At 39.7% G+C, this 24,634-nt stretch overlaps 1 protein-coding gene across 1 annotated transcript in view; it reads right to left on the reverse strand.

Moving 5' to 3' along the window:
• Window positions 1–24,634, reverse strand: part of LOC308196072 (uncharacterized protein) — a 341,236-nt gene that overhangs the window by 255,586 nt on the left and 61,016 nt on the right. The window contains exons 19-25 of the mRNA XM_080594553.1: window positions 24,397–24,576; window positions 24,158–24,288; window positions 22,677–22,775; window positions 20,201–20,430; window positions 16,039–16,156; window positions 13,587–13,879; window positions 12,847–12,985 (exon numbers count right to left, since the gene is read on the reverse strand). The gene's annotated coding sequence lies outside the window, so the exon portion shown is untranslated. The remainder of the gene's footprint in view (window positions 1–12,846; window positions 12,986–13,586; window positions 13,880–16,038; window positions 16,157–20,200; window positions 20,431–22,676; window positions 22,776–24,157; window positions 24,289–24,396; window positions 24,577–24,634) is intronic.

The following is a 24,634-nucleotide window of genomic DNA, read 5'->3' on the forward strand; positions in this document are numbered from 1 at the left end:
TTCAGCAGGGAGGAAAAAAAAACCCACAACATTAACGTTCCAAAACATAACACATTGGAACAGAGTGTTTGCATCTTGCAGAGTGTTTGCTATGAGATTCTCAACTGCCAAATGAAATGCATCAGTGCAAAAAATAGCAGAGAAATACCAAAGGATGCCATCATGTCCAGAACCGCAAGCATTTCCTTGTATTCACGATCCCCATAGCTAGACAGGGAGGTTCCTCCACCCAGTGTGACTGTGACTTCCCTTATAGAAATACCACGCGCGCTCTGAGTAAAGCATTGAATGTGGTTTTTAATGCTGATGATTCAGCTCAGAAGTGGCACACAACCGGCCCGGCTCACTGGTGCTTCATCCTGCATTTACAAGCAGCAGCCAGAGACTCTGGGAGTATCCCCTACAGTTGTTAACCAAATGGAAAGATCCCCCTTCACCCGTTTCAAACTGGAACCATTAAGCAAATCATCGCCTTCTCTCCCAAAGCATGTTTCTGCACCAAGTGAGATGCAATTTGCAGATGAATGGGAGCCTTTTGGTTACAAAGAGATGAGCACAGTTCCAGCAGTGATAGAATCACAGAATTGAAGGGGTTGGAAGGGACCTCAAAAGATCATCGGGTCCAACCTCCCTGCCAAAGCAGGTTCCTTAGAGCAGGTTGCCCAGGTAGGCATCCAGACGGGCCTTGAATATCTCCAGAGAAGGAGGCTCCACAACCTCCCTGGGCAGCCTGTTTCAGTGCTCCGTCACCCTCACCGTGAAGAAGTTCTTTCTCATGTTGGTGCGGAACTTCCTGTGCTCTATCTTCTGGCCATTACCCTTTGTCCTATCCCCACAAACCACTGAGAAGAGGTTGGCCAAATCCCTCTGTCTCCCACACCTCAGGTATTTATAGACATTGATGAGATCCCCTCTCAGTCTTCTTTTCTCCAGGCTGAACAGACCCAGGTCTCTCAGCCTTTCCTCATAGGGAAGATGCTCCAGCCCCGTATCATCTTTGTGGCCCTCCGCTGGACTCTTTCCAGGAGATCCCTGTCTTCTTTGTACCGGGGAGCCCAGAACTGGACACAGTACTCCAGGCGAGGCCCGACCAGGGCAGAGTAGAGGGGGAGGATCACCTCCCTTGACCACGCTCCTTTTAATGCACACCAGGATCCCATTGGCCCTCTTGTCCATGAGAGCACACCGCTGGCTCACGGTCAACCTGTCGTCCACCAGGATCCCCAGGTCCTTCTCCTCAGAGTTCCACCTGCCGCTGCTTTTGGAAGGCAGGACTTGATCCTTCTGCAGAACTATTCACAGTGCACACTCTCGGTGCTCTTCAGTCAAAGGAATAAGTGATGAGGATGAGCGTTGTTCCGTGCAAAGTGTATTGGTTCACCTATATGGTGTCCTACCATATTGCAGTGTTACAACAAAGTGTTTGTCTTTAAAGACAGAAGGGTCATATATGAGAGTCAAACATCTTAATTATCATCTTAATTCACCTAAAGTCACCAGTAACCCTACAGAAATTACTTGCTGAGGTTTTAGGGCAAAATAAGTAAATAAAATTAAGAGGAAAAGGGAGAAATCTAACCTTACTCAGTAATGAGAGGGGCTATTTGTTGCCTGACTTGCACAGCGGTAGAAAGGAACAAGAGTCTGTATGAGAGCACAGAGGGGCTACACAGGGAGACCCCTCCCGTCCTGCAGCATCCAAAAGCGGCCTAAGAAGATGAAGATCGGAGTATTTTTGACATGGGCAACCAAAATGTCATTTTGTTCTTGCTCTGAGAATCAGCTGGACTCTTAACTGTAACATCCCCAAAAATCAGCATAAGGTTGATAATCCACATGGAAACCACAAGCAACACAAAAAAATACCGCTCTACGCTCAGGCAAAAGAAAAAAAATGCAAATGTGCTCACAATAAAACAATTGTTGTTTTCTAGCTTTTCTATAGTCCAGAGTTTTCAAAACAGTCAAGTTAAATTTCATAACAGCATTGGAATGGGTTGTCCATCAGACAAACATAGTTGGGAGAGATTTTCAAAGGCATAAAGGTTACAAGAGTAACCACCTACCCATTAAATCCAGTGGAAAGAGGGGAGTCACACACACAAATTTATGAAAGCAGATTGGGAACTGTGGAAACTTCTACCTGAGGTGTCACCTGCCTGCTGGTGCCTGAATGCCACTCGTGCCTCAGCACTGGATACAAGATATGTCATCATCTAAAAACCTGTTCTGCACCAACACCCACCAAAGACTTCAGCCTTGACAGGGCTGAAGAATCCAGCTCACGTGTCTTGGCCAAGGCTAGGCTGAGTCCAGAGATTATGCTTTTTTTTTTTCCCCCCTGAGTTGGGATGCTTTCATTTGGTGGGTTTCCTCAGATTGTTCCTTATATACGCTGCAAGATCATGTCCCATAAAACTCATTTGCCGTGTTTACCACTCAGTTGTATAACAAGGGGAAGAGAAACTACAGTACCAATGAACTCAATACATTTTATGAATTAGTTCATTTGCTGCAATACTTATCCCGAAGGCTAGGAGACACAAGAAACCAGACAGAAAACTGAGAAGAGGTGGAAGACTGGAAGACAGCAGAAGACCTGAATTCTGATCTTCCATTTTATCCACTAGAATAAAAAATAAAAAAACACTTCCTAAGTAGAATCCTGGTCTCAGCGACCCCTTTAAAGTGCATCCTAATCAGAAATTGTATGTTTCTGCATCATTTAAGGCTGCCCTGTCCCAAAGATAGTTCTTGAGTTTTGTCACCCTTTAAAACAGCTGCTTTTTCTTAAGTTATCCAAAAGGTGAAAGGAGGAGACAGAGGGAGCGTGGAAACAGTGCTATTTAGAACTGTCTTTTGGCTTTGGCCAAACGTCATCCATGAGAGTAAGAAACGAGGAGATGTGATGGGGTGAAGGTCCTTGACTGTTTACAATTAAACACCCAAACCACAAGATATTCATTATTTTGTCTTTGACATGCAAATTTTAGGAATCTAAAATAGAGCTTTTAAAGACCTCTCTATATGCCATTGAATTATCGCTTACAGTTTGGACCTAAACAGAAAAATTGCCTTACTCTAAATGTGTTTGCACTGACAGTTCTATCTAAAATCATGTATTTAACTCTTCAGAATGTTTCAAAGACTGTTACAAGAAACACTATTTCCATTCCATTGCATACATTTATGGAGTAGTTTTTATAAACTTTACAGGTGCTCATTCTTGTTATTTCAGCAGAACTGCCCCCAAACTGTACCTGGAACCTACAGCACTTCTCCTGTTCCTCTGGCACTTGTGTCAGAATTTCCTGAATTTCTACAGAGAGATGTAAGTCTACGTGAGAGGGGAACTGAATTATTTCCCATGGCTGGGAGTGCCATTCTTGGTATGATTTGCCTCTTCGTTTCAATAAACAGCAACTTATTTCTGCAGTCAGAATTTGAAATAGCAGAGGGGACTGAAGGACTTGCTTATCTCTAGGAACATCAAGGGTTAGGTCAACGGGAAGAGTTCTGTGAAGAAGCTGGTCAGCAGCTGCCTGTCGTATCCGTCAATGTGAATCCAGCTCTTCAGCTTCTAGCACCACTTTCGCACACACACAAATTGAATTAAATATGTCAAAAGAATACTGTGATACCATATGATACACACTGTAAATTTTAACAGTAATTGCTTCCTATAACCATGTTTGCCTTAACACTGTAAATACGGAAGGGTGTAACCCTTAAACAGGTCCTTATCAGTTAGCTATATAGAAATAAGAAACAGTTGGTAAGTTTTTAAAATATATTGACTCAGCAGTTTACTAAAAGAGATGACTTGGCTGCACTGAAAGAAAAGACTGAAAAAAAAAAGAAAAAGAAAAGAAAAATAGTTCTCTGTGGGCTCTTTATAAGACCATACATACCAAATTTAAATGTGTTGTAAGGAAAATTCTAATAAATCTGCTTCCCCCCTCTTTATACTGGGATAGCGAATTATTATTTACACGGTATCTGCTTTCCAGATTTCTGAATATCATTCCAGTTTTTGCCAAAAATAAATAAAATGCAAAACATCACTGTTTTAAACTGGCCAAAGCATAGGGCACACTGTAATAAATCACAGCTTATCATCTGGTGTGCCTGATCTCTCTAGAAATTCACGTGACCATTTCCACTGAATAAAACGGGATGGTTCACTTCACTGGCTGCTCATGCAAGACCGGACCTTTGAGATTTTATACACAAAACCTAGATATGTAATTTTACAAAGGAATCTGAAGCAAATGGTGATTTTTTGATCATAGACAAGTGAAACATATGGTCCTGTCTACTCCAAGGAAAAAAGAATAGGAGAAAGAGTGTTTGTCCCTTTATATTTAGAAGAGTTTCACTGATTCTAATAAATTAGCATAGTAGGAAATCAAATAGAAAAATGACATTTTATTTACAGAAATTAGTATTTCCATCATCACTTTATTTTCATCATTGTTTCTAAACTGCTGACAACAACGAACACTCTACACTTAGATTATTATCAATTATCAGTGGATTGTAAACTTCAGTGTTGTGCCTCTTGCTTTCGGGAAACACCTCTACTGTCCCAGAACTGTTCTCTCTGGGAGCATATGCTTGACTAAGTCAAAACGCCTCAAATTATCTCATTCTTCAGCATTTTCCTTTCAGGACTGCAGGGTAATTTCTAGCAAATGAGTTTGCTCTGGATTTGGCTGCAACTAATTGCTCTGTTTTGCCAATATTTCTATTGTACGACAAAAATAATACCTGCCTGAACTGTGTGCAACTCCACTGGCTTCAGAGGAGTTGCACTGAGGATGAGTTGGGCTACACACAGACCTTCCCCCTTTAATTCACAGCCCCAAATTCTATCACATTTTGGCTTTTTAACTAATTTACTACCTATCTTTTTTTTTTTCCATGTAAAATAACCTTACTACTCATCTCTTGCTAAACTAACAGTACTTACAATATACTTCACAAACCACATAGAGAGATGGCTGATGATGATCCATTATAATTAACCCTATTTTCCCAAATAACAGTTTTAACTGTATTTAATGGAGCCATGTAAAATCAATAGGCTCTTGTCAGAGTTTTGTTACTCTTTAAACATTAGGTGATGTTGGCCTGGCTTACTCTGTTCCTAACCATCTCTAAAAAAACACTGATTGAAACCTTGCAAACCATTACACTTGGCTTAATCTCAACCCCCCCAAACTCGGGGTTTGTGGATCAAAGTAATGCTTTAGAATTATCCTAGGCACTCTAGCACACAATCACATTTAGACCCAAAACATGTATGGCTTCAGGTATGGCTTGAATTCCACATCCAAAAATTGAACTAGAAACAGACATACTTGTAGTCCATGGTATCTTTGTAAAGGGTTTACAAACTGCAGTACTAACAAGGTTAAAGAAAGGAAGCTATGGGAACTTTGACAGCAAATGACTGGAAGACAGACAACAAGGAAGAAAAGCACTATTTCTATATTAAGTGTTTCTAGATAGGCAAAAGGCATGAATCCACTGCAAAAATCTGGATTTATATTAACACCGTGATCAACCATGATGATGGGAAACATCTTACAAAGGTTTTGCAATGTTGAACGCAATGGGTTTAAAAAAAAAAAACACAAAACAACATCCAAACAGCATTCTGTAAAGTAAGGTAAAGATAAAGCCAGCCTTATACATCACCACAATTTAATTAGAGCCTTTGAAGCCATGCACCTTTGATCTGAGCAAAGTGATAAATGTATTATATTTTAAAAGGATTATTGCATGTTCTGTTAAACACAATGGCAGGGCTGAACCAGCACAGTCTTGGTGTAATGAGGAAATGATTTGAATGGAACAGCCAGAAAAAGCAGAGGTGTCAGCTGTGCTCCTTTCAGACGTACATGTACCTGGCTGCAAAAGGAACTGGACACATGCAATTGGCAGAGTAAAACTCTCACCTCTGAATTTCCAAGTACTAGTGTGAGGAGGTATGGCTTGTGAATGTTTGACCAGAAAGGACTCAAAGACAATCAATCTTATAAGGATACCTTTCCAACAGAAGTGAGCTGAAGCCAGAGTATTTATTAAAAATCCCTGTCAGCCTCGGGAAAGCAAGAATGAGGTTCCTGTTCAGGAGCTGAATCTATCATTATAAGGCCCAAATGTGGTCCTGAGTTTCAGCGGTATCTATGGAGCTGTCCTGAATTTGACCACCTGCGGTTATTCTGAGTACAGCAGATTTACCAGCTCTCAGAACAACAGTCAGCTGCTTCCAGCTCTCCAACCCTCAAATAGTTTTGAATCCCTTGATCTAGCATAAGCCTTATCTAGAAATGTTTCTGTGTTTAAGAAAGAACAGGTTGGATCCAAATGTATTCTAAATTGTTCTCACAATATCTCTATTTTTTTTTCTACTTTCTACCCAGAGTAATCAACAGTTTGTCTATGTTTCTAATCTTAAGGGAAGGAATGTTATGACTGTGAGAGTTTGAAGACAATAAAAACACAAGGCATGCAAGTATACTTAAAAATATTACAATGTTAGGTGTAACAAGATTAAGAAAAAGAAAAGAAAAAACAACCTACTTTCTGCTCTGATGCTCTAGGTCAGATTTTATGACACTTACTAGAATCTCATATACCAGTAAATATGACACTCCTCCTTTATCTCTTACACCTGCCACAATAAACTATTCTAAGTTATTAAGGCTCCATGAGCGGTTTCCTAGTATCAGTAAGTTTCTCTGCCATTCAGCATACAGAATTTATCTGCCTAAAAATTGGCAAGCAGGCTGTAAAATATTGATAATAAAAGTACATGAATATAAAATAATCATCCACAATAACAGGCTAGTGGCATATGTGAGCTGTTAGGTTAATAATGCTATACAAACAGACACACAAACCACAAAGCTCCTAAAGAGGAAGAAGCAAACAAAAAACAGTGATTATCAATAGCCCAGTGAAAGGTATCAACTGCGGGGAACTATGGGAATGTCAACCCAGAGTGCTAATTCCAATATTTAAAATACTTGGGCTGAACACCAGTTAGCTTTGTGCTGCTAGCAAAAAGGGGTTTGGGGCTAGGGGGCAATAAAAAACACAACCAGCTTTCTATCTTAATCATATTTCTCAATGATGTCACTGCTGTCACTGTTTAGAGGCTGTCCGAAATGCTCCCAATGTTGGGGAAGAGTCTCCATCCAGGAACTGTTCTGAAACTCCTTTTGGCACCACACTTCCTCTTTGATAGGGAATGCGTTCACTTCTTGTGGATGCATTGTTTTCTGGGATTATACATCCCTTCATGCAGAATAAACCACTTTCTGAAAGTGCCATTGGTCTACACCACACAATTCTTGAAGCTGCCATAGTAAAAAACAACAGCAATTTAGCCAGATAAGTGTAAAGTTGTCATGTTCTTATTTCTAGGAATAAGTTTATTTAGCAAATTAATGTGATTCATAAAATGTTACCACCAGAACAAAGGTCAGCTGAAAAAGTAGAGTATGGAATTACTAATATACTTATTTTCATATCTACAAGTCATTGCCAATACTTTTATCTTTTTAAAGTAAAATGGACTTTGCAACCAGCATATTGTTCACAGCTTTTAACTTAACCAAACACCTCTGATGTACACTTTTTCCTTACCGTATAGCGAGAACAAAAGCTTGAAGTACCTTTTCCACTGATGTTAATTAGTACCTAATTCTGTCCTTTATTTCCTTCCTCAGCCTAATGGAATTCAACTAGTTTCTTTGTAACTGAATATTAAAAATCCCCTAATAATTGCATTTAACATCAGTGTTTGTGTTTCTGGAAAAAAAAAATTAAAAAATTAAACTGGGGCCCCAACCTTGAGGTCTGGATACAACACTGAAAATGCTGCTAACTGGAACAGCCTCAAGATTATAAACAACAGGGCAAGTCCTTCCTCTTCTTCCTAGATAACCACTGTGAAGCACAAGCATTCAGCACTCCTTTAGGTCTCAAAGAACTATTCACATGGGATCATTAAATAGGTATAGGAGAAAAAAGGAACAGCTCATCCTGATCTCTCAGGATCTGATATAGTCAGTCCTAAGCAACTCCTCTAAGCAGCTGAACACAACTAAATATAAGCATCCAAAAAGTGCAGTTCGGAAGTGGCCATATATATAGTTTGCCTTCATTCATATTCCCATCACAGAGTGCCAAGGTTTTTGTTTGTTTGTTTTTTCCAGGTATATACTCGTTGTAAAAGTCTGAAGACTATCACACTAAGATGTACAACCACCATGTTATGTGGATACCGTGTGTGCCTTCCAATGACAGAATGTTAAGTAACAATTATTTGACCATGCACCAGCAAAGATTATGGCCATTTAAAAAAAAATAAACTGCAATAGTGCAGAAACAGCTCATAAAATTAGTTCTTTTTTCCTCTTTCATACCTCATATTTGTACATTTTTACTGCATGAGTTCTGAAAATCTTGCATAGTTCAGCAATGACTAGGTTTCCACTAATGGGATTTGGACAAGTATTCCAGCCCTTTCATCAGCAATAAGGAAACTGAATGTTCTCTGTTAATCAGCTCAGCACAGTCATTATTTAACCCGCAGACAACGTATGGCAGCAAAGTTTAAATTTTCAACCTTGAGAAGGCGGCAGGCTTTGCTGGTTGACCCTGCTGAAGGCAGGCAGAAATCAGAAAGACTCTCTGTAGACAAGAAATGGCAGACAAACTTAATCGTCTAATAAGAAAAGAGTTCAGTAAATCTGACCAACTGCTAAATCCACAAATAAGGAAAAACACTAGACTGCATCTTAGATTATGGATATGGACTGCACAGCATTACTCAGAAGAGAGGTAACAGGAAAGGTTGTAAGACGGCGTTAAACTACAACATCGACAGAGCAACTGTGAGTCAGACCCATCCCTTCTTCTGAGCGTGCTTCACCATCAGTAACAAGGACAGGCGTTAAGAGAAGAGTAATTTAGACAGCCTTGTCTGCACTGCCAGGATGTCCCCGTATTTTGTGCGGTTCACACGGCAGACAATACCAAACATAAAATTGAGAAAGGGGGGGATCAGCTCACACCAGGTTGCGATGGAAGCGCGCTTTGAACACATGTTCCTGATCTCTGCTTCAGTGCACAACTGCTAGTGCTTAGTTAGAGATATAGATAGAGATATATCCAGAGATATTATTGTCCAGAGACACCATTTGATACAATCAATAAAATAAATTTTGCCAGGCCAGCAAGACAGACTGGTCCAAGTATCTGCAATAAGATATTTAAATCCTAATACATTTGAACACATGATCTTAATTTCAGCCTCCAGGAGGTACTTTGCTATAAAGCTACAACAGGCCATTGCTTTGCATGGCTGCATTTTATAATTTACAACTCAAATTACTTCAGATGAGATCTCTACAGTGTCACAAGAATAAAAAGGCTTAATAATATGCAAAGGGTCTGATTTGCTTTTATTTTAAAAGTAGAAGTTCCCTGCTACTGTGTAAACAGCAGATGGGGCATACCATTTAGAAACACAAAGAAATCAACACAGGCTGGAGGAGGAAGCATTCCTAATCAGACGTCAGTTTGTGCTTCTGCTGCAGAAGAAAGTAGCAGTGATAGTTGGGTCTGGCCCTACTCAAAAGACACAGCAGTTTAATCAGAACTAAAATAGCTAAATGGACTGGCTTTTAATTATTTATATTTTTTCATTCTGTTATTGTAAACTTTGTGCTACTGCCTGGCTTTCAGCACGTGAGTGATTAGTGTTAACCTATTAGAAAGAAAACTTTATATTTGAGGAACTGGGAAGTTGCTGGGAAACAGAGCTTAAATGCAAAATCACCACCGATTTGTGCTTTTGACTTCTTTCTGCCTGGTCAGTCACCACCAAACCTCACTTCAGGTGACTCTCCTTTGAGCAGCACAGTAACCATTACATCCTTTAAAACTACAAGTCAGAGAAAACCACTCTCCTCTCCACAAAATTCCAAGGCACGTCCCAAGCGATGGGACAGCCTGAAGATGGCTGCAGTAGCCTCCAAAAAAGGCCTGGAGCAGGCCGTGAGTGCGCCAGCTGTGACCCCAAGCAGCCTGTCACCTGAGAGCACTAGTCATATTTCAACGTGCAGCAAAACCTGTTATTCAGGCTCTCAAGCAGAACAGTCTCTGTATGAACACATTTTGTGAATATATGTCATTTCTTATCTGTAAGTGAGGTTTAGGGGCAGGAATATATGGCCAGGAATTCTCCATTCAAATGCAAGCTTGGTCAAAGCTTTGTTGAGTTATTTAATCTACTTTTTGCTTCCTTTTAATGCAATCATTAATACCCAGATTTTTATGATCTTGCAAGAGTAGACTGGTAATGTTACATTAGGTTCAGATATACACAGCTATGAAAACCAAATGTTATTGCTGGAAGTATATTTTAAAGTGATGAGAAAACCAACACAGAGCTAGATAAGCAAACACACACCTTTGCAAAAGCCACACTGATTCTGCCATATCCCAGAGGAGTTCCATATGGCATGCCATAATGGCATAAATCATGGACACCTAGCATAACTAAAATTCAATAGCAATTCCCTGAGCATAGGAGAGATTGTGCATTGTATTATAGACAGTTTGATCAAATGCTTTTTAGGATCCATTTCACGGATGAGAAACCAGACAGGAAAAACTGTTTGCTGAAGGTCGGGCAGTATCAGAGGCTGACCTAGATTTCCAGAGATCTCCCCTAAACCACAGCTAGCATTCAGAAACTTTTCTTAGCCTATAACACTAGACATGAATTCTGGCATTTACTTCTGTCCCTTCTCCAGCACAGGCAACTCAACCTTCCTTTCACTCGGTGCCTTTCCGGAAAGGAGGCAATTAGGAACATACTTATTACCAATGATTGGAAGTAATTACCAGGTGAGATTGCTTTCTACAAAGAACCTGATTTCTTTAGTATGCTAGAATACAGAGAGCACAAAGAGTTTGTAGTTCAGTAATTCCAATTTTCTATCTGTAATGCAAATCAATACAATACAATATAACACCCAAGTTAATCCTGCACGTTTTACTTGTCTTATTTGTTCCCCTTGAAGTGCATTCTCTCACCCTAATGCTAAAGCAGTCAAAACAATAAATGATGCAAGTCAGCTTTTAAGAGAATGGGGCACCTCTCCTTACAAATAGGGTGCCATATGGATTCCCTTCATGAATATGGGATTTCCTTTTAAAGTTACAGAATGCTTTCAGCATTTAATGGCTAGTGCTACTGCTGCTCAGGTTCCTTTTGTGATTTGTACCCCAGGGACACAGAGCTCTATGCATTACCAGCTTTTCCCTTATTTTTCACCCTCCATTATCAATCTGTGTAAATAAGATGCACAGCATCCGCTAGTTAATAAACAAACTCTCACTTTGATTACACTTTCAGTTTCCAAGCGCAGAGCTGACTAACTACAAAGAGTAAATGTGTTTGGGGTTTCAGTGCTGGCCTTGGAAGATTGTTCACAAATACATGATTCATATCCGATCCTGAACATTAACACTTTCCTTATGACTCATACATACAGTTAAACAATAAAACAGAGTGCTTATTGAAGTTTTGTTTAACATGCATGAAGGACCTACTATTAATATTTTTAAATTTAATTGTTTAACAATGTCAATCCTATTATTAGCTGCAAGGAGGGGATGTTTCCACTTCTATCTTGAAATAAATACATGCTTTTGATTTTACTCTAGCTTATATTAAGAATCTGTCTGCAACAGCTCAGAAAATAATAAAAAGCCATTAGGCATGGCATGGAGCAGGGTACATACTTTACCTATGTACCCACAGTACATTATTTGAATGGATAAAAAGCAATTGCTTTATATCTCTCATTCTATAGAACACTATGTGTACAACATACTGGTCAACACACCATTTCCTCACATTGTTTTCCTCTCCAAATTGAAGGATAAAACAGAGAATACAGCCTTCCTCACACAATAGAGTCTTTAGGTCTTCTATCTGGTCCCTACATATTAGGATGTTCACTGTAATACAATTCCCGGATAAATTATAACCAGTGACTGGCAAATCTGAAACATGTAAGAGTTCAAGTTCATCTAAAAAAAACCCTGAGAAATTATTTTTAAAACTTTATCCTTTGCATTCTGGTTTTCTTTTAAAGTTTGTTAAATCGTCATAATTGGAGATTATTTGCAGTTTCGCTAAAAAAAAAAAAAAAAAAAAAAAAACAAACAAACAAAAAAAAAAAAACAAAAAAAAACCAGCTCCAGCTCTACACAAGAACCATGAAAGCACAAAACAGAGCTTGTAAGAATCATACTGTATTTTAGATATATGTTCAGGTAAAATATGATATTTATATCTCCAATTCAAACCTGCAGTATAGTTGCTTATCTTGGGAAATGCAACTCCCTTGTGTCTGTATTCTGTTGCCTATGAGCAGCTTTCAAACCATTTTTTACAAAATTGGTCCTATCTTTATTCACACTATTTCTAAATAACTACAGCCAGTGCTTTTCAATTTGTTATATAAAGCTTTTCCAAAGGATAAATTCTTCCAAAATACTAGAGGACAAATTCAGGAAATACAGTGATGACACGGGAACATGTTCTGCAGATGTTCATCGTGTCATTAACCCAGCAAGTAATGAGTAAGAAACTCCTGGGCTTCATCCTAACCCCACTGAAGTTACTCACAAACTATTCACCCTATAGATGCAAGGCTGGCCTTAAATTCAGACATTGGCTCTGTCATGAGAACACTTTTTGCCTAACACTGTGTAATTTCTAAGTGTTTCCTGACAATTAATGTTCCTCACCGGTTGTGGAGCTGTGGTCTTGAACACGTTGCCTTCAGAAGCTGACCTTGCAGAGGTAGAAACAGTGATTTGCTGGTGTTGACAAAGCCTTTCTGCCGCTGCTGCTGGTCTCACATCTGTAAGCACTGTTTCAGCATGGCTGAGCAAGGACAGAAAATAAGGGGGAGTTATTCGCAAGCAGACACTAGTATCAGTCATTGCACACACTTGGCTAATAATTCAATCACTGAAAATTATACTTTAGTTAAAAAAAAATAAAAATAAAAAGTGGGACTTTAGCTCTGTCCCAATAGCAGGCAGAAAACACAGAACACTGGCATATCAGGATGAAGTACTGTCCCTAGGTTCCCTCTCAGGTTTTCAAAGAAATGGAGGGAAAGTTGATGGTGTCAGATTCACTTCTTTGCTGTGGGACTCGATACCGATGGTATTCAGTTCCGAGGGACACAGCCAGGCCACACTTGCCCGCTGCCACCCCCCTCATCTCACCTCTCAATGGCGGCCGCCCTGCCACTTGCCCAGTCTCAGACCAGAGAATGGCCTCAGGAGCGTGACTGTATGGGAGCACCCCTCTCCATCAAGCCTGTGTGTTTAGCATGCTGGGCACCCTCTGTGGCCAGGGACACCCTGCAGTCCCAGGCCGTAGCAGTGGAGGACACCTGTCAGCCAGCCAGGAGTGCTCACCTCCAGGCCTCATTAATTACTGTTTTTTCCTTGGACCAACATCAAAATGGCCTCACCTGAGCCAGAGGGTGTGGCAACAGACACCTCAGACAGGGTGAGCAGCAGGGCTGCAATGCCTTGCTTGCAAGCCCCGGCCTCAGAAAGCATTATCACATTTATCCACTCTCCTGCCAGGCCGAGGGCGGCCACCATCTTAGGCAACACCACACACTGCTGTGTCAGACAGGGCTCCACGCTGCTGTAATGGTGGGCGTCAAGGCCTGACGTGCTCCTCGGTACTCCAGGTTGCCCATGAAACACAAACTAGCAGCAGGTTTCACCACGCAGCTCTTATCTCAGCACCAGATGACTGAAAAAATTGAAAGGAAATATGAGCAGGGGAAGCATTTCTTCATGTTTTTGTGTGACGCTTGTTGCTAGGAAAAATATTTCCTTAGTATCTCTATGGGCTCTGCAAGTCAGCATCGGTGGAGCTCTGCTGGTTGCCAGAGAATATAAAACACAGCAAATGTCAGAAAAAAATAGGAAGAAGAAGTAAAGCTTTAAGAATGTGCCCCATAAGGAACGTCTGTCCCTTCAGTGCTGCTCTTTACATGGTCAATAGAGACATACACATCTGCTTTCTTGGCTGGAACAAATCTTGAGAGCTTCTTCCCAAGGTATTTTGTCTAAGCAATATTATTTTTGTGTCTGTTTTTTTAGAAGCTTGAAAGCAGTTGTTTGTATCACGGTAGCACATGGTGGATCAGAGCCCTGAGTGCTGAGCGAACAAGCAAGCCAAGGCCTCCAGGAGCCTGCATTTACAGCAGCAAAAGAGAAAGGGTGGGAAGAGAAAGAGGGTTGCTGAGGGGCAGAACAGCTTGTCCCCAGCTGCAGCAATGGGGCCCTGGTCTCCTACCTCATAGCTCTTGTGCCACAGGTTGCACTTCTGGTCATAAGCCATACCAGATGTCCTAGGGAGGAAGGTTAAAAAATCCTCTGGTCCAGACACCCCCCATGAAGACATGAACCCTGCCTCTCATTTCAGCTGATTAGTGTGGATATTGAGGCTTTTTGCATATCCACAAAGCTGAGACTGATGATGGCATCACTATGTTTCAACCCTTCCAGACATGAAAGGATAACTCATTTTCTAGGCCAATCATTCACTGGTCTTCCTGCTAACAGCTGTGTCCAATGATGATGATGAAGGGTTAGGGGATGGAGAGTTTGAAGCTGGTTATTGCTGAACTTGCTGCATACTGGCCACAGCACAATCCAGTGTATCTGTTTGAGCTGGATATTGAAGTCCCATTAAGTGGTTTCTAGTCCCCCCGATCATACTCCAAATTGTTTTGTGGCTGCTCCCGTCACTGACCACTGAAAGTTCTCACATGGTGTTATTTGAATTTTAAGTTTTTCACAATAAAGTGGTCTTCCCAGTCTCTTTGCATTGTTTTATAAACCATTTGTTTTTAAGTAAGAGTCTTTTTCCCAGAAAGAAAGCAAGACTTTGTCTGAATACAAATCCCATGCCCAACAGTGTGCTGACATTTGTGCATAGAGATGTGCTTTCCAGTTTATTCTATTGTGCTTTTTTTTTTTTATAGTTCAGTGGAAAGTTTGGATGGTTCCAGGCAAGTATCCTTTAACAACACAACAACAGAAATAGCCTGAAAAAACGGAAATATATCTCAGTGCTGCCAGGAGAATTATGGGTTGTTGGTTTCTTACTTTTGCTTTTTTTAACATACGTGATTACAAATTAAAAAAAAAAAAAAAAAAAGTTTGTGGATGACAGAAAGAGATTAAACTCACTGCAGTGCCAGCAGCTGTACTTTTCTCCACTTGGATATATGAAGGCAAGTGCATGACTTCTGTTGTTTGAGTCACCTATCTTTTTAGAGTCTATCAATCAGGGCAAGTGAGAGGCTCCTGGCGCAGCAGGTACTGATGTCCACTGAAGGCCGTGGCCCCATTTATTGTGGCATGGCTCCAGCTAAACTTCTGAGTCCTCGAAGATATCCAGGGTAGTCTAGGAAACCAGGAGGATTTAAGAATCTGAACATCTTTGTTGATCCAATTTCCCGCAAGCAAACTAATTGCTAAGTTGTTACCTGACCACGCTGAGTTGGCCCCAGAACATCCCTAAAGGCCTGGAGCATTAATCTATGGCGCCATCTAGCACCCACATGGGGAATATTTGGAATAGCCCTTTCTCCACATTGTTATGACTCAAACTTTATCTAACGTTTTGCACAGAAAGACAAAAGATGATAACGAGGAAAAATGAATGTTATCATTCTCATTTGTTGGCCTCCTCAGAGCAAAGAAAACTGGAGCATTGCACATAACCCTCACCTGCCCTCTGTCTATGGGGGCTTAAAAAAACTCGGTCCCTCCCTGTACCTCTTGGTGGATCTTTTTTTCTTACTCCAGGAACGGCAAATGGCTTGACCCAAACATGTTCAGAAAACCACTTTAGGGACATAAGCTCCCCTCACCCTTTCTTCCACAAGTACCCCTTACCCTCTCTCTCTGCATCTTCTCACAGCCTGCATCGCAGCTCTGGCCCACCTGGGCCACCATTCAGTGAAAGGCAGAGGCCAGCACCAGCTGTTTCAGAGGAATGGGAAGGAAGCTGACACTGAAAGCAAAGACAAAAATCATTGCAACAGAGCCCTGATTTCTACTAATTATGTGGAACATATATAATCTACTTTTTTTTCCTCTGACAGCCTCTATGGTTAAGTGAAATATTTTCCAGTGAAAATATTAAAAATTATCGGCAGATTTGAGATGTATACGAATTCAGGTTCATTTCACATAAGGAAGCAAAATATGGAAGCTGCCTATTTCTGCTGTCTGAGCCTTTGAAAATCCTTTACTCACCAGGCTCTCAGCATTTTGGGGGTTGCGAAATAGGAAGACTTCCATGGTTTTCACCAAAAATGTTAAGACACGGGAATTCCAAAGCAGAGAGAATATACGCTGAAATTGTACAAGTCATGAAATGCTTTAAAGCAACCAGACAACAACTGCATAATCACAGGTAATATGCAAGTGAAAGATCAAATTTAAAACTCCAACTCAAGCCTGCAGGACATTTGCCAAGCTGCAAGTTAGGCTCCAGTGATGTATGGAATATATTTGCTCTGAGTCTATGCTCTGCTGTATGCCAGAAGCTTTTAAACCATCTTTACAAATATGTTCCCATCTTTTGCCAAGTGAATATACAGCCTTTTTCCCTCACGTTGGTATCTACAGTTCTTCTTACTAACTTCATAATTTCTGAGTCTGTAACTACTCTTAAATATTCTCAAATATTTTTGTGATATATGCACCAAACTTAACTAATTTCTCATTGAAACAAAAGAAGTATTCTTTGAATATTTACTTTGCACGTATCCTCTTCAAAGTTGCTTAAAAAGTTGCTTCAGTGATCAGTGGTATTTTAGCTCTGTAGATTGGCAGCCTATTCTGCTCTACTGCATTTCTCTGCAATTAGTTGTTTCTCTGCCCTCTTCTGCCCCTGCTCCGTGTCCGATGTGTCCCTTCTCCTCCCACGTATCTGCCACGTTTTGTTTCTTCAACAGCAGTGACTTTCATGAGCCTGGCCTAGTCTCTCTGCTGTAACCCTTTCAATATCATACAACATTTATTTACATTTTCCCAGGTCTTGCAAGGCATCTCTTTCTCCGCACCCACTGTCATGCAGACATGGCCTTTTCTAGCTGTGGCCATTCAGCTCTATATCTGAAACGCAGATGTGCACACACACTAGCCAGACATTCTCAATCCATGCCACTCCAGGCTATTCCCAGACCACAAGGCAAGTGTGTGCTGCAGTGCAGCCCATTGTCCAAGAGGAAAATACAACGGTAGGCACCAATAACCTAATGATATGGCCATGCAACCAGCTTGAATCTGTGAGAACCTCTTTACAGAGAGTAACTCTGCCAGCAGTAAGTGACCCCGATATTCTTTTGGTCTTCTTTCATGTCCTCGCCTCATTGTTCCTCATCCTTTATTTTAAAAACAACTGGGTAGGGTGAAATCCAGGCCCACTGTGTCTTTAAGTAATGACATCTGATAACACAGGTCAGTCCGCGTCATAGCAGGAGGAAATTTGTTTGTATGGGCTATCCTAGCTCAACTCCAGGATGTTGATTGCATGCAACATCACAGATCCAAGAAGAATGGACAGGTGGGTCCCTGCAACTACTTCTGCCTACCACATTTAGTGCAATCAGGTACTGACCTGGTGTTTGTTAACATTTAGACTGTAGTGCTTGTCAAAAATAAGTGGAGAGGATTCCTCCTTTTCCAGGAACCACAGTTGTACACAAGGTAAAAAGTAAAATTAAAAACAATGGCTTTTGCTAAGGAATGCAGGAAATGTGTTGTATTTTCATTGCAACTGCTTGAAAGCAGATTTGCTGTAGAAATAAAACAGCTCCAAATAGACGGAACTTGCTGATTCAGTTGGTCCAGATGAAAAATTACAAGTCAGCAATTTCAAGCAACAGCAGTACCAAGCGCACTGTATCTGCAATACTGATGTAATGCACGTTGCAACATCATATTTCCCTGAATACAGCACTTGTGAGTTTGATGAGCCACAGCTTTTAGATGAAGCTTTGGATTTGCTGCAAATTACATAAGAGAGTTTTCCTTTATGGCTTAGACTGTTAGATGTTGGACCCACCCAACTCCTTAAGGAACCGGACATTAAAAGCAAACAGTTTACTCCAACTTTCTTCTGACCCTAATCCAAGGCACACATCATATTTAAGATAAGCATAGATCTTGCCAGTTCTGCTCATGTATCCAGAATTATCACCATTACAGCATTTTCTATTCAGAACAGCTTATGCAAATATAACATATAATGCCATATGCAAATGACTGAATCAATTTTTGCTCTTTGATAATTTTCCAAACCATTTCCTAATTTTTATGAGTAACTTACAGATAAAATATTAAGACAAAAGTGGACACAACTTCAAGCCACTTCAGATTTTAATTTAATTTTCTACCTAACAAACTCCCGTAGGAAATTACTAGCTGCGGTTAAAAGCCTCTTATACAGCAGGGATATATTCTAAGTGGGAAAGCCACTTAGAAATTATGATCTCAAGCAATTTGTTGGAGTTTGTACTCTATAGCTATGTTAGGAGAGAGAACAGCAACAAAGCAGGAGGAAGAGGCTATGAATCAGCCTGGAGATTGGTTAGGGATTCTTTGTTGCAGCTGCTATAACTTCTGGATAACACAGGAAACAGCTAAGTTTGTCATTTTTAAGTGGTGGAAGTTGAGAACAGAAAGTGAATTTAGGCATCATAGTTAATGTAGAAAGTATCCAGCACATGGAATTATGTTATGAGGAGCCATCAGGCTGATGATCAATTAAATTATATTCCAAGGGACAAGAAAGAGGCCTAGACAGTAAGTGAACAAATACACACTGAGTATAAACAGAAGACAAAAAGCAAAAGCATCTCCTTTTATCTGGTTTATATGCTTCTCTTTTCCTTCTTAGCTGTTTATAGTCATTTTATCTATTTATTTATTTCATGGAAAGATTGTGTGATAGCTGAACATGCTCTGCTAATACTCTACAAGAATAAAACCAAAAGTAGCAATGTACTTTGAAAAAGCAGAGAGCACAGAATAATACCACCAATGAACGAATGCTACAAGATACCTGAGTCCACCTTTTAGAAAAGCTCTGCTAGTATGAGAATAGTACCTCTTCCCTTTGTTTTCCAGGAAAATTGCCACGAACACGTAACCAGCTTGATTATACTCATTGACGGTGAACTTTAATAATTGTGCCTATTGTCCCTGTAGAATATTTCTGGATACTAGACATTAATATTTTGCTTTTCTATGAAGATTTTAGAAACTTGCCAGGAGAGCCAAGATTCTAACCACTGTGCAGAAGTGCATACTGAGTTGTTGTTGCAATATATCACTCACGAACAGCTGACAGACCAAGTATTATGTGCAGAGGCTATGTGGCTGCGCAATTAGACTCAGGATGGCTGTGGTCTCTGCGAAGGGAATGGAATGTTCATCAGAAAAAAAAAAGAAAAAAAAAAGATGAAAATTAGCAGCAGAATTACTCGTGGTTGAGGAGTTCTCCAGCTATGGCTGTGATTTATACACTATTCTTTACATAGCTTGGCTAGTCAGTCCCCCTCACTTTCACTGAAGAATACATCACTGAGCAAGTGGTTTTATGTAACAGTTTCTAATATAGTTATTTTGCTTTGTAAATTCAGGAATCACTGTGTTCAAACTGTTCCTCTTGGAATACTGAAAGCAAACTTGAAATGTCCCACAGTTCTAATTCTTCGTGTAACTGTGACCTTGTCTTCAAGCCCTGAAATACAAGGTAATTTAAGCTAGAAGTGGCTCCAAGAGAAAAATAAAGACTGAAACAAGAATACATTAATTCAAGTGACATTTAGGTCAGTACAATCTTTGCTTCACTCAGAAGAAACCAATTTGAAGTCCAAGAAAGCAATAAACTTGAATGGCAAAAGGCAGCTCCAAGCTAGCACTATGAAAGGAAAGAGAGAAATCATTGCACTAGAGTTTTTGTTTCTTTTAATTTCAAGTAACAGATGGAGGACAGAAAAGCTTGTAAAATTATTTATTTATTTATTTTTCACACAATAGGTACCTTAGTCTGGTGTTGCAGCATGGACCGTTAGCACGTTTTTTTGTCGTTAAGTGGCCCAAGTGGAGTTATCTTCTGATACTGAGGGGTTACATTTAATTTACATAGATCACAACCTCACATCTGAAGCTCATTTTCATAGGCAAAATCAGAACCTGTTAACTTGCATTCTCTTGTTTCTCAACAGGTTAATTTGCTTAGCTGGAGACAGCTCGCCCATCCTGATATGGTACCTGCACAAATAGAAAGAAAGTAATGAAAGAATTCCTGTGGTTTGGGTCAGTAAATAAAACAAAGTCTTTCTGGTGATTGTGGTTTCTGCACTTAACAATGTGCTGTCTATCCTTGCTATTGCAGATCTTATTTAAGTCTTATATAAACTAAACCCTATTTCTCAAAGGTATATATACATACTTTCACTTAGCTAAATGGCTGTGAAGATGGCGGAATTCACAGAACATTTTGGCATTGAACCAAAACGTGGTATTATGTCCATAGCAGATCTGGCCAGGTACTGTAACTAGATCGTGGATTTCAAGCTGTCACACACAATTATTTCTGGCAGCACGTTTGTACAATATGTACACCTGTAACTTTCTCCACTCTTAAATGGGTGGAAGTATTCAGAAATGCCTTTCAGTGGAGATTGTTTCTGAGAGATCTCCTGGTGAGAGAACAGTAGAAGAATATGGGAATGACCACAAAACTGTGTTACGAATATTTGCATTTTGGATTCCTGGAACTGAACCTGTGTCACTGCGAGTTCAAACCACTGCAAAGCTTACTTGTATTATTTTTACTAATTTCTTCCTAAGAAGGACTGGCCAATTTGATTTTCACTCCAGTTAATTACTCCCAGATGTTTTAGATTTTTATTCAAAACGGCAGGTAAACATGCAAACAGGTACCTCTGCTTTTTTTCTTGCAGTATCAGTCAGTAGTCACCAAACAAGACATTGCAAGCCTAATCATAAAGGGTATGTGAAATTTAAGCTTTGAACAGATTCTCTTACTATAATGAAGAAAATAGCCTCCTCACTTTTCTTTGTGCTAGAATTCTAGCACAAGGAAGATAAAGGCATCATATTGAATAAAATGTCTACGCAAGTTAATTTTGCAAAAGTAGACATGAGGTATTTCAAGAAAGTGAGAACAAGAAAGGAAATGGATTCTTAGGAAAATTTTAAATGCAACAGCTAGTTACGCAAGTGCAATGGAATTTCTTTGAGAATGGATATTTGTAGCTGTATGCTCCTTCATAAAAGTAGAGACTCAGGTAGAAAACATGCAACTATGTAAAGGTATTCTGTGTCCCAATATTCATACTCTTTGTTGCAAAATAACAGCTGATAATTCCCATAGCCTCATTTTATCAGGGACAATGAAATTAAAGTTTGGCTCAAACCAATTAAAACCCAACATTTTTAGTCTCTGTCTTTAGATTTAGCATCCATAATACATCTTTAAGCACTTTAAATGCAATAGACTTTTAAGTCACTGAGCCACTACATCTCCTAATGACCTGGGCAGGATTTGGATGCAATAAACACTTAAAAAGTGAATTTGATGAGGGTGCTCTGATGTTGTTCTAATTTTGAAAGTTTACGAAATTTCTATCTGTTGATCTTTAGGTAACAGAACCAACTTCAAAAGAGGAAATCCAGATTCCACTGAGACAAGGTTTACATTTCAGTATTGTAGTCACCAAGTATCCTTCCAATGAATTAATAGTTAACATGCTACAGATTGTCATCCACTGGAAACTTTGCAAAGACAAACATTTCATTCTTTGGAAAAGTGATGAAAAATGAAACTACCTTTCCTAGTACAGAAAAGAAAAAAATAATAATCTACATCAAAAATGTTGAAAGCAAATCAAACAAAGAATGCACTGTGCTAAGGGACATGAATCAATGTACATTCTGCAAAAAATGCTTAGATAATAGAAGACACCCTTGGATTCCGACAATTGAGCCTTTGTTTCCAAAGCAAGAAGAATCAACTTGGATTTATAGTTTTGAGTGGGTTTGTTTGATCTGAGTGCAGAGGCAATGACAGTCACTGAGAATACGTGAGATCTTTCATTTTAGCTGACAGGTTTTAGTCCTGGGTAAGATTTCTAACTCAAAGTACAGCACCAAATGTTAAAATAGAAGTGCAAAATAATTAGAGTCATCTGCAAAATACCTATGTATATGCTTAACTCAAAGGATATGTGTAGTTTTGCTTAAACACTTGGCTAGGTTACATCTTATTTCAAATGTAAATAAGTTCAATGTTAATAACACTTCTCATAAGGAGGATTAGAAAACAGAGAAGATACAGTCTTACTCAAATACAATACTTCACAATTCATCACATGAAGCCTTCATGGCAATGTAGGAAGTTCTTACTCTATTGCATTGGTCCCCAGGTGCTGCCATGTGTACTAGCATTAGCTGTGCAAAGTTTTATGGCTGCAGTTCCACATTTTCCTTACCTTTTCCAAAGATGAATCTTTACGTGTCACTCCCACCTCTCTGCTTCAAATAGAGCACAAACACCATAAGAAGCAGTTGCTTGTTTAAATTCTGGAAACCTGGAACAGGTTAAAATGTACACAGCAGAACTGGAGGCAACCAGATACTTCAAAATCTGAGGCCCAGATTCAGGAAAGCATTTAAACTAAGCGTGGCTTTAAACACGCTAAGATTAAGCATATTCAGAAGTACTGCTTTCATGAACAGCAATTCAATTAGACAAGTGTTTTTTCTAACTGAGGCTGAGATCTGCTAAGTGTTGACAATAGTGATGAATATTTGTCTCTTGCTGATTTACTACACAACACTTTTTCAGCTACTATTGTCAGAAGGAGCTCCAAAATTGGAGGAGGAGAAAGAAAACGAAAAAGGAAAGATGATTCTTCCCACAGTTATTATGAAAAAAAAAAAAAAAAAGTAGCTTAATCCTGTAATATCTGAATCTGCTGGTTTTAACTTTCTGTGACTTAAGCAACATCTAACTTCACTGATTTCCGTGTGATCTTAAAGATCTATATTATGAAATAAGGATTATGTTATGGATCGGCAAACCTCAAAAGTTTCAAAATTACAGAACAGATTTGGGTAGGAATTCAAACTGTGCAACAACAAATAATTTCAAACCTCTGGTTTATAAACCATGATTTTCTTTCTGCTAGCAACTCACAAGATTTACAGAGCTATCTCTCCAGTTCACATGAATCTAAAGTGGTGGGTAAGATACCAGAGAGCAGATTTCCATCTCTTCTTGTGAGAGACTATACTGTTAACAAACAAGGTTTTGCACTATACATGGTTTTGGGGTTTTGCTCTTTCAGTTTCTTGAGTGATAAGCAGCCGTGAGAAGAAATTTGTTGCCTATTAACACAAGTGTGGCTGCATGCAGAATACAGAAATGAGCCAGGCGCCTCCACACTCACATTTATGTGAAAAAGCAACAGTTTCTCATGGAAGAATATAGGTAATTTATGAACCAAAGCACCAACTTTCTGGCTTGTCATGTTGGAGCTCATGCTCGCAGATGTTCTGCCCTCCAGAGCATTCAGACCCCCAGCAGAGTAAGGCAGCAGTCCTAGCCCTGCCCAGTTTCCGCTGTGTGTCTCAAAGAGCAACCACACCTATGTTAATACTATATGACTTTGTTAGGCCTAGAGAGGAAGAGCGGAGAGTGCGAGCTTTTTGACTCAGAGATGGTCTCAGCGTAACAAAGATGAAACACGCTCAGTAGGCAAGCTGGGAAACCTTGCAGGCTAGTGCTGCTGAACTGGGCTGACCAGTTTGGATTCCACAGGAATGATCTGGTCACATGCAGGAACTTTGCAGAAAAAAGATGGCTATAAGTCATAGTCTGCATTTAAAACTTTTGCTAGCATAGCTGCTTCAGTGAGAGGATACAATCTTGGCAGGCATAAATAACAACAACAATAAAATTCCCATGTACCTCAGGCACTGGAATCCAATTACTGTTACACAACATTATCTGGTCCAAGCACTTTTCTTTATGGGATGTTTTAGTTTCTCAGTCTTACTGGTTTGTAGTAATGCTGGCAAACTTCAGAGAGTCAACCTATTCTGAGGCAAAACAAAAAATACAGATATAAATATATTTTGAGGTAAGTGTTCTTACAAGGACTGATAAATTTTGGTCTTTCCTGGGCTGAAGAAAATAGAATTATTTACTTGTTCTACAGCTAAATTTTTCCTCTCCCCTTAGTCTCCGCCTTTTTTCTGGAAGTTCTGCTGCTCACCAAAAGAAGCTGCAGAGGCGACAAGCTAACATTTGTTTACTGTGGATCTCCCTTTGAAGAGTGATTACAACAACATCATTCTGCATATCCGGAGGGTGGATTTCTTATCTCCCTGAAGGAGAAGGAGAACAATCACATATTTGATAAGTTCAAACAAAAGCGCACACAAT

Source organism: Anser brachyrhynchus (assembly GCF_964034855.1).
Source record: "Anser brachyrhynchus genome assembly, chromosome: 5".
Classification (NCBI taxonomy): domain Eukaryota; kingdom Metazoa; phylum Chordata; class Aves; order Anseriformes; family Anatidae; genus Anser; species Anser brachyrhynchus.